The sequence below is a fragment of the Bidens hawaiensis genome, unplaced genomic scaffold (assembly GCF_021521415.1).
Source record: "Bidens hawaiensis isolate Kalapana, Puna unplaced genomic scaffold, B.hawaiensis_p1.1 tig00001088_1, whole genome shotgun sequence".
In the NCBI taxonomy this organism is placed as follows: domain Eukaryota; kingdom Viridiplantae; phylum Streptophyta; class Magnoliopsida; order Asterales; family Asteraceae; genus Bidens; species Bidens hawaiensis.
Window position 1 is genome coordinate 2,007,596 of NW_027491063.1, and position 7,668 is coordinate 2,015,263.

The following is a 7,668-nucleotide window of genomic DNA, read 5'->3' on the forward strand; positions in this document are numbered from 1 at the left end:
TGCTTAAACTCACAAAAACATGTACTGTTTTAGTAAAACACTCAAAACTACAATATTTTGTTTTCTATTTTAGTTTACTTTTCGGGTTTAAATATAAAAATTAGAAAAGGATTTGAAAGATACAAGAAACATTTTATTATTTTTACATATTATTTAATTCCTTTTAAGTTATGTGTTTTTTAGCGTAGAACACGTTAAGGTATTACATTTTACCACGTCGGGTAAGATAAGTAAGGTAAAGTTCATCGGGACATGGGTTTCGATGCATTTATTTAATTATTTATTTATTTGAATATTTAATTCTTTTAAAATTAAATAAGAAAAGTTTTAAATTTTAATTTAATGTCCATTCGTTATCAGTCTGAATAACGAATGAGGGTCATGGTGGTAATGAATTACTCTACTTCGTTATATTTAATTCGCTTCCACCACCCTGTAACGAATGACCCCATTTGTCATCGGATTTATAACAAATTAAGCAAAAAATAACTTTAATTCGTTATTGGTTCGTTATGAGTTTTTAACGAATTACTCATTCATTGAACTAGCTAATTAGATAACGAACTTGCTAATTCATCAATTTTGACTTAACAAATTAGCTTATTCGTTTTCTTGGGATGTGTGCTGATTCGTCGTATATAAGGAACAATTGAGAACGATTCAACTCATTCATTCAAAATCCCTTTCTTCTTCCTTAAGCGAACATCTGCCCAAATTTTTCAGAAAATCAGACCTTCACTAAACCCCAATTTGATCATCAATTAAGATACATAAGGTATTCACGATCATAACGCAATCAAAATCGTCAACAATTATAACGGTTTAGGTGGTTAATTATTTGTTTATAATATCGGGTTTAACATATGAACACTTACTTTAATAAACCTAAGTTATACTCAGATTTAACCAAAATGGGTAATATATGTTGACTATCGATGTGTTTCCGAGTCGATTCGTGGTCACTACAGATCCTTACATCGTCTAACATGGTGTAATTGGATCCGAGATTGTTTTTTAACTTTTAGGGTTTATCTCAATTTTGACCTTGACTTCAAATAGTCAAAGATATAAATTATTGGTGGCCATTCGTTATGAGTTAACGAATGGACACTCATTCGTGTTCAATTCGTTATGGACGATATAAGGAATCAACTCCTTCGTGATTACGAATTACCTCTCATTCGTTAACCCTTTGCGAGTGATTCGTTATGCCTAATTTGTGGTCTTGCATAGATAACGAATTAACCAATTCGTTATAACGAATTATCTAATTCGTTATAACGAATCAGTCAAGAATTTTTAACGAATCACACTTAGACTTATTTTGAAAATTCAAAATTAACTTTTTTAAATAATTTATATTATTTGACTATTCGTTTTACTAAATCTCTGGTTTATGTATTCTCAGTTACGGCTGACGAAGTTGTCCAGGAAATTCCAATAGCTGCGTGACAACCCGTATAGCAACCTCAAGATCCAGTATCTCCACTATTGCCGTTCGACAAGAAGCATAATATATGTGCTTTTGTTGGGATTAACTTTGCTGATGAGGATATCTATGGGGATATGCTAAATTTTATACGAAGATCCCGTGTAAGTTATGCCATTAACGCTAATCCGATGGTCCATTTCAGTAGTGTCCGACCATTCTGGAATTTGGCTCGTTATATTGAGTACGAGAAACATATCATTGCTGAGATCAACTGGACAGCTGTTATTGTCACAAACGGGGTTATCAGACGGGTGTTGCAGTTTGTTGATAGTATGGACAACCAATGTGAATTTGATAAGGAGTTGATCCATGGACTATTCCGTCGTGTGTTCTATGCTGGTGAAATTAATCGATCCATGTATAACAAGGCGAGCTTGTGCCCGACGTACAAGTATCTATTACACGTTCTTATTCACGGCCTTGGTGGACAAAAGGGTGGATACAATGAGTGCTGTTTCATGCTTCAATCGGCATTTGTCGCTTTGATTTTGAACAAACCGTTCAATTTCTCTGAGATGATCTTCTATCATCTCAAGGAAAATTGCCTAGTCAAGAATCGACGAGGCAAATTCCATATGCATCCACGATTCATACAACTGATCATTCAGGATCTTATTCCAGATCTGGTGATTGATCTAACGTTGGAGAATGATATGCTGATGATGGAGCAATGACTGCTGACACGGTAAAGTGGATGAACTCATATAGGCAGGACCAAACGCAAAGGACCAAACGATTGATTGGTCATCTGTCTAATCCGGCGTATGAATGTCCTTCTAATAATCGTTGGATCCACGATGAATCGGTTTCCAAACGTGAAGAGGGTCTAGGTGGGAACGAAGGTGGTAATGATGGAGATGACGGCGTCGATGGTGGTCAGGGAGGTGACCAACGACGTGTTGACGTTGTGGCAACAAGTTATCAAGTTGCATAACGAAAACGTAAGGGTAAGGAACTAGCATCTAATCAACCGCCCAAACGTCGTGTGGTTCATGGATCCGGAGTTGAAATAGGTCCACGTGAGCCTAGGTTGTCTGATCCTCAATGCCCGGCGGTGCCGCTTACTACTAGCACACCAGAATTAACTTTGACGACTACACTTACATTTGATCCGAGGCTTGGCATGATTCCTCAATCTATCTTATCTTCGTTGCCAAGGCCTACTACTGCTACTTCGGTGATTTCTCCAAAACCGACGATGATGCCACCTCATCCTCTAGATGTATCATTTATGAGACTCAGCCGTCCTCAGGGTCTAGTGCAGCTGCTACCTCCGTCTTTTCATTCGTCAACCCCGACCAATCAGATGGACATGCTCGTGAGTTTGGTTCATCTTTATGAGAATCAAATGGCAGCTGATCGCCAAGCTCAAGAGCAATTGATGCAGAACCAGCATGGTTTGATGGGTTACGTCTCTTATTGCCAAAAGGGGACTAAGGAGCTTCGTTCGATTGTCACGGCTCAGGGGGTGAAGCTTAAGGAACAAGAGGATCTCATCTTTCAGCTTACGTTAAAAGAAGATGAATTGAGAACGCTAAAGAACGATGATGATGATCCTGACGCTTTGGGTGTTGGAGGTAGTGAGCCGAAACAAGCTCACGGCTCATCCTCTAGTGTTGGTACGAGTGGAGCTGGCCAAAATGATTAACAGTTTGTAGTTTGTCATGACTCGACCATTGTACAACCTATTGAGTCAATCAAGGCCAACACCGTGTGGTTTGTGGATAACAAGGGGGTGGTAAGAAGTATATCAATGCCGATGAAATTGTAGAATGTCATTTCGTTGATCGGTCCCTAACACATGAAAAGATATCATTACTGCTGGGATTGAACGATGAAGAACTCGATGCTTTGGAAGCTGAGGAGGATGTGGAAGTGGTGAACGAAGAGGAAATCTTACTGGATACGACTATTCTACATGGGAATACGTCATTTATTTACGAGGATGAGGAGATCAAGGTTAAAGATCTAACAGCAGAGGAATACCCCGATCTATATCAACGTTTAAATGTTGATCATGGTGTTCCTACTTTTACTAGAAGAAAACGTTAAAGCTGTTGAAGACCATTTATAAAAGATATCAAAGAATAAAGCCAAGATGCCTGAACGGGATTCTGATCCGTCAGTAGCTGATATTCAGGGTTGGTTTGTGAACAGATACAAGAAGACTCGTAAGATTATTCATGCGTATAGTTATGTTGATCGAGAACAGGAACTGGACGTTATCATACGAGCCAAAGCTAATTAGAAGACCACATTCAAAGCCGCGTCGACAGTGAAAGGTGACATTATATCTTGGTTATATGATTCTGATTTGAAGGTCTGTATTGTAAAGTTGGAGAATGGCGTACAGTATTATCTAAACATCACTGACGTTCTCTCACTACCTCGTTAGGATGTTCGTACCCTCGCGAGTCGACCTTTTATTAATCGCGGTGGAAATCTTCGAGCAGAATGGTTTCATCAACATTTGATCTTCGAGGTAAACCATGGTTTTAAGTTCTTTAAGCCACAAGTCCCATTTTGTAAATGTATTGACGAGATTGATCCTCGTACGGGTTAGAGGAAACTCGTGCTTAATGTAAAATCACCGAAGACGATGAAACATGTAATTTATTGAGTCTATGTAACCTATCGGTTGTAATTTATTATTTTTATAGTCATAATGGTATTTATGGAAAAATAGTTAGATCGTTATGTATCGGCTAATTCATTAAGGATGTTTAACGAATTAGCCAGTTCTTTATATTTAGAGTCCATTCGTTAAGGATGTTTTACGAATGGACTCTAATTCGTTATGTATGTTCCCATTCGCCATGGAATGTTGACGAATGGGGGTATAACGAATAAGCTGATTCATTATGCTTTCCTTAATTTGTTTTTAAGTTAACGAACGGGAGCCAATTCGTTATGGGATGTGTAACGAATTGGTCTCCATCTTCTATTTAAGGGTTGTTCATGCTCTCATAATTTAAGTTTTGAGATAATTATATCGAAACTCTGTCAGTACTCTCTCAATCAATTCTTCACTAACGTATTATAATATTACACCTATTACAATTACTAATATATATTATACATAATCAAGAACATATCATAAACTAGATCCTAAGCTAATCTATCTAATACGTAATGGATTGACAAGATCTATAAGATATAAGGTAATTTCACACTCAAATGATATTTCACATAGACTTTGTATGCTTTTGAGTGTGTGGCGTATCCAAAAAAGACACAATCTAGAGATTTGGATTGAAATTTGTTCAAATAATCTTTGGTATTCAACAAGGAGCACTTGCATCCAAAAGGCTTGAGAAACTTTGTGTAGGGTTTACTTTTAAACAAAATCTCATATTGAGTTTTGTCTTGACTTTTGTTGAGTAGGACTCTGTTCTGAACATAGCAAGCAATGTAAATAGCTTCTAACCAAAAAGTAATAGGCACGTAAGCATATGCAATCTTGGTTTTAGCAGCTTCAATAAATGTTCTGTTTCTTCATTCTGCTACTCCATTTTGTTTAGGAATTCAAGGGGCACTGAATTGTTGGAAAATTCCTATAGCATGACAAATTTAGTGATCACCTCATTATTGAACTCAGTCCCATTGTCACTTCTCATCACCTTCACCCCCACATCTAGTTGATTCTCAATCCTTGTTACACATCTTTTAATTAATTCAGCAACCTCATCCTTGGAGTTCAGAAAATAAACCCAAGTATATCGTGAAAAATCATCAATGATCACCAAACAATATCCCTTCTTTCCAATACTAGGAACACTCACTTGACCAAAGAGATCCATATGAAGCATTTCTAAGACTTGTTCAAAGGAGTTTATCAGCTTTGTTTTGTGTGATGATTTATGTTGCTTTCCTTTTTGACAAGAAATGCACATGTCATCCAGTTTGAACTCCCTTGTGGGTAAGCCAATGACATGTTCACCTTTAACAAGTTTGATCATGCTCTTCAGATTGACATGACAAAGCTTTCGGTGCCACAATCTAGTTTCATTTTCAGTGGCTTTTGACAGAAATCAAGTACCACCTCTAGAAATGACATCTTTCATTCTCAATTCATGTAACTTTCCATTTCTTTGGGCCATGATCTTCATATTAGGAGGAATTACAAATTCAGGTTTGAGGATGAAACAACGAGAATCATCAAATCCAATCTTATAGCCTTTATCACACATCTGGGATATGCTGAAAAGATTATATTGTAATCCTTCCACATAGAATACATTATCAAATGACACTTTGCCATTAGTAAGAATGCATTTCCCCATAATTTTCCCTCTATTCTCATCACTCCAAATGCAACCGGTACTTCAAATTTTCTTCATAGTTGACCAATGACCTCTTGTCACAGGTCATGTGCCTGGAACATCCACTATCCGTATACCATACATCATTCATTTGTGTGGACTGTTCCTACACATAATAAAGAAAAAGTATCCAGTCAAGTGATGAATAACAAGCTGATTCAGCTTGAAAATCGTCAATAAATTAATCAATAGTTTCATCTGGTATGGGATCCTCATACTCCAGATCACGAGACTCATCAATCTCATAGCAAGATTCACATGACTATCCAACATAGGGAACTATACTTCTGCATTCTTCAATGACAAATTCTCTTTTCAAAATTGCCACTTGTTCTTCACTTTTAGGTTTCCACAAATATCCATGTGGTTCAAAACCACGTTTCAGAAGAAATTTCTCATCACCATTGAGTTCTTTTGATTTCTTTCTTTTGAAAACATCCTTCTTAATCTCCTTGTCACCATCACAGCTGGTTGATTTTCCAGAATTAACAGATTTTATTGATTTTAGAATGCAAAATCCTGTCCAAAGACTGTATGGTCAGGAACATGAAAAGGCTCTGGTGAAAACCTTCCTTGACATGAGTCAATGTGGTGACCATAGACATCACATATTTTGCCCCAAACTTGCCCTTTAAACATTTCACCTGAGTTACCTCTCTTAAATCTTTCACTTGGTCTTGGGATCAACTCCAATGGTCTTTTGATGAGTAGTAAGACCATCATAGTTAATTTAAAAGGTACAAATTCTTTAATTTTTATTTCTTGTCTCTCAACTAAACCCGTGATAAAGGTTATGTTCTCCATCTTGATTGGTCTATCGTCTTTGTTATCTCTTTTTGTCTTGACCATTTTCTTTCATAGTCTTCCATGATGACCACCTCTCCTACATCAAACACTTCTTGATTAGTGAAAACAGGATAGACAGGCATAAATAGATCATTGTTTTTGATGGTTTCTTCATTCTTTTTCTTGTTCTTGACACTTGCCCTTTTTGGTAATTCTCTGCTTGAAGATCCTTCATTGTTCTTATTTGCCTTAGATCCATCACATAGATCAAATGATTTATGTTCCCTTCTCATTTGTTCATGATGTTTCTTCATTTGGGGAGTAATCTTAGGCAACAAAGGGATCTTGGCCTTTGACCTCTATTTACCCCTATTTTCTTCTTTTAAACTTTCACCACTTGAACTCTTGTCACTTGAATCACTTAAATCATCCTTATTTAAGCAATCATCATCAAAACCATCTAATGGAACTTGCACACCAACAGAGTTTTCAACAGACGTTTCTTTTATCTCAACAGCCTTCAACACAAACTCACCCTTATCATCAACCTCAACCAACTTGCAGTTTTCAACAAACTCATTTCTATCTTCAAACATTTCTTTGAATTGATCAAGAAAAACATTTCTCTTTTCCTTGTCTACTTTCATTGAGTAGTTATCATTAAAAGGTGGAGGAACAACTTTTTATTTATCCTCTTACTTGATCTTCTTCAATTTTCCGTAAATACTACCAGTGGATACCAAATTCAATAGAAATCATTCTCAACTTGAAGTTGAGTATTCTTCAATTTCTCATCAAGATACATTTTCTTCAACTCTTCAACTTCAGTGATGTATCTTGATTGAATGTTATAACTATCCATACAATCCTGTTCCAAACTTTTAATTTGGTTCTCATATGTCAAATCACTCATTTCATACACATTTATCATGCTTTGTTTCTTAAAGCATTCACTTTGCAATTTACCAACTGTCTTTCTTAAAGACTCATTCATTTCAAGTAGATCAAGATTTGAAAGATTTGAGTGTACTTGAGATGAAGAGGACTCGGCTTAATTCTCTATCTTTG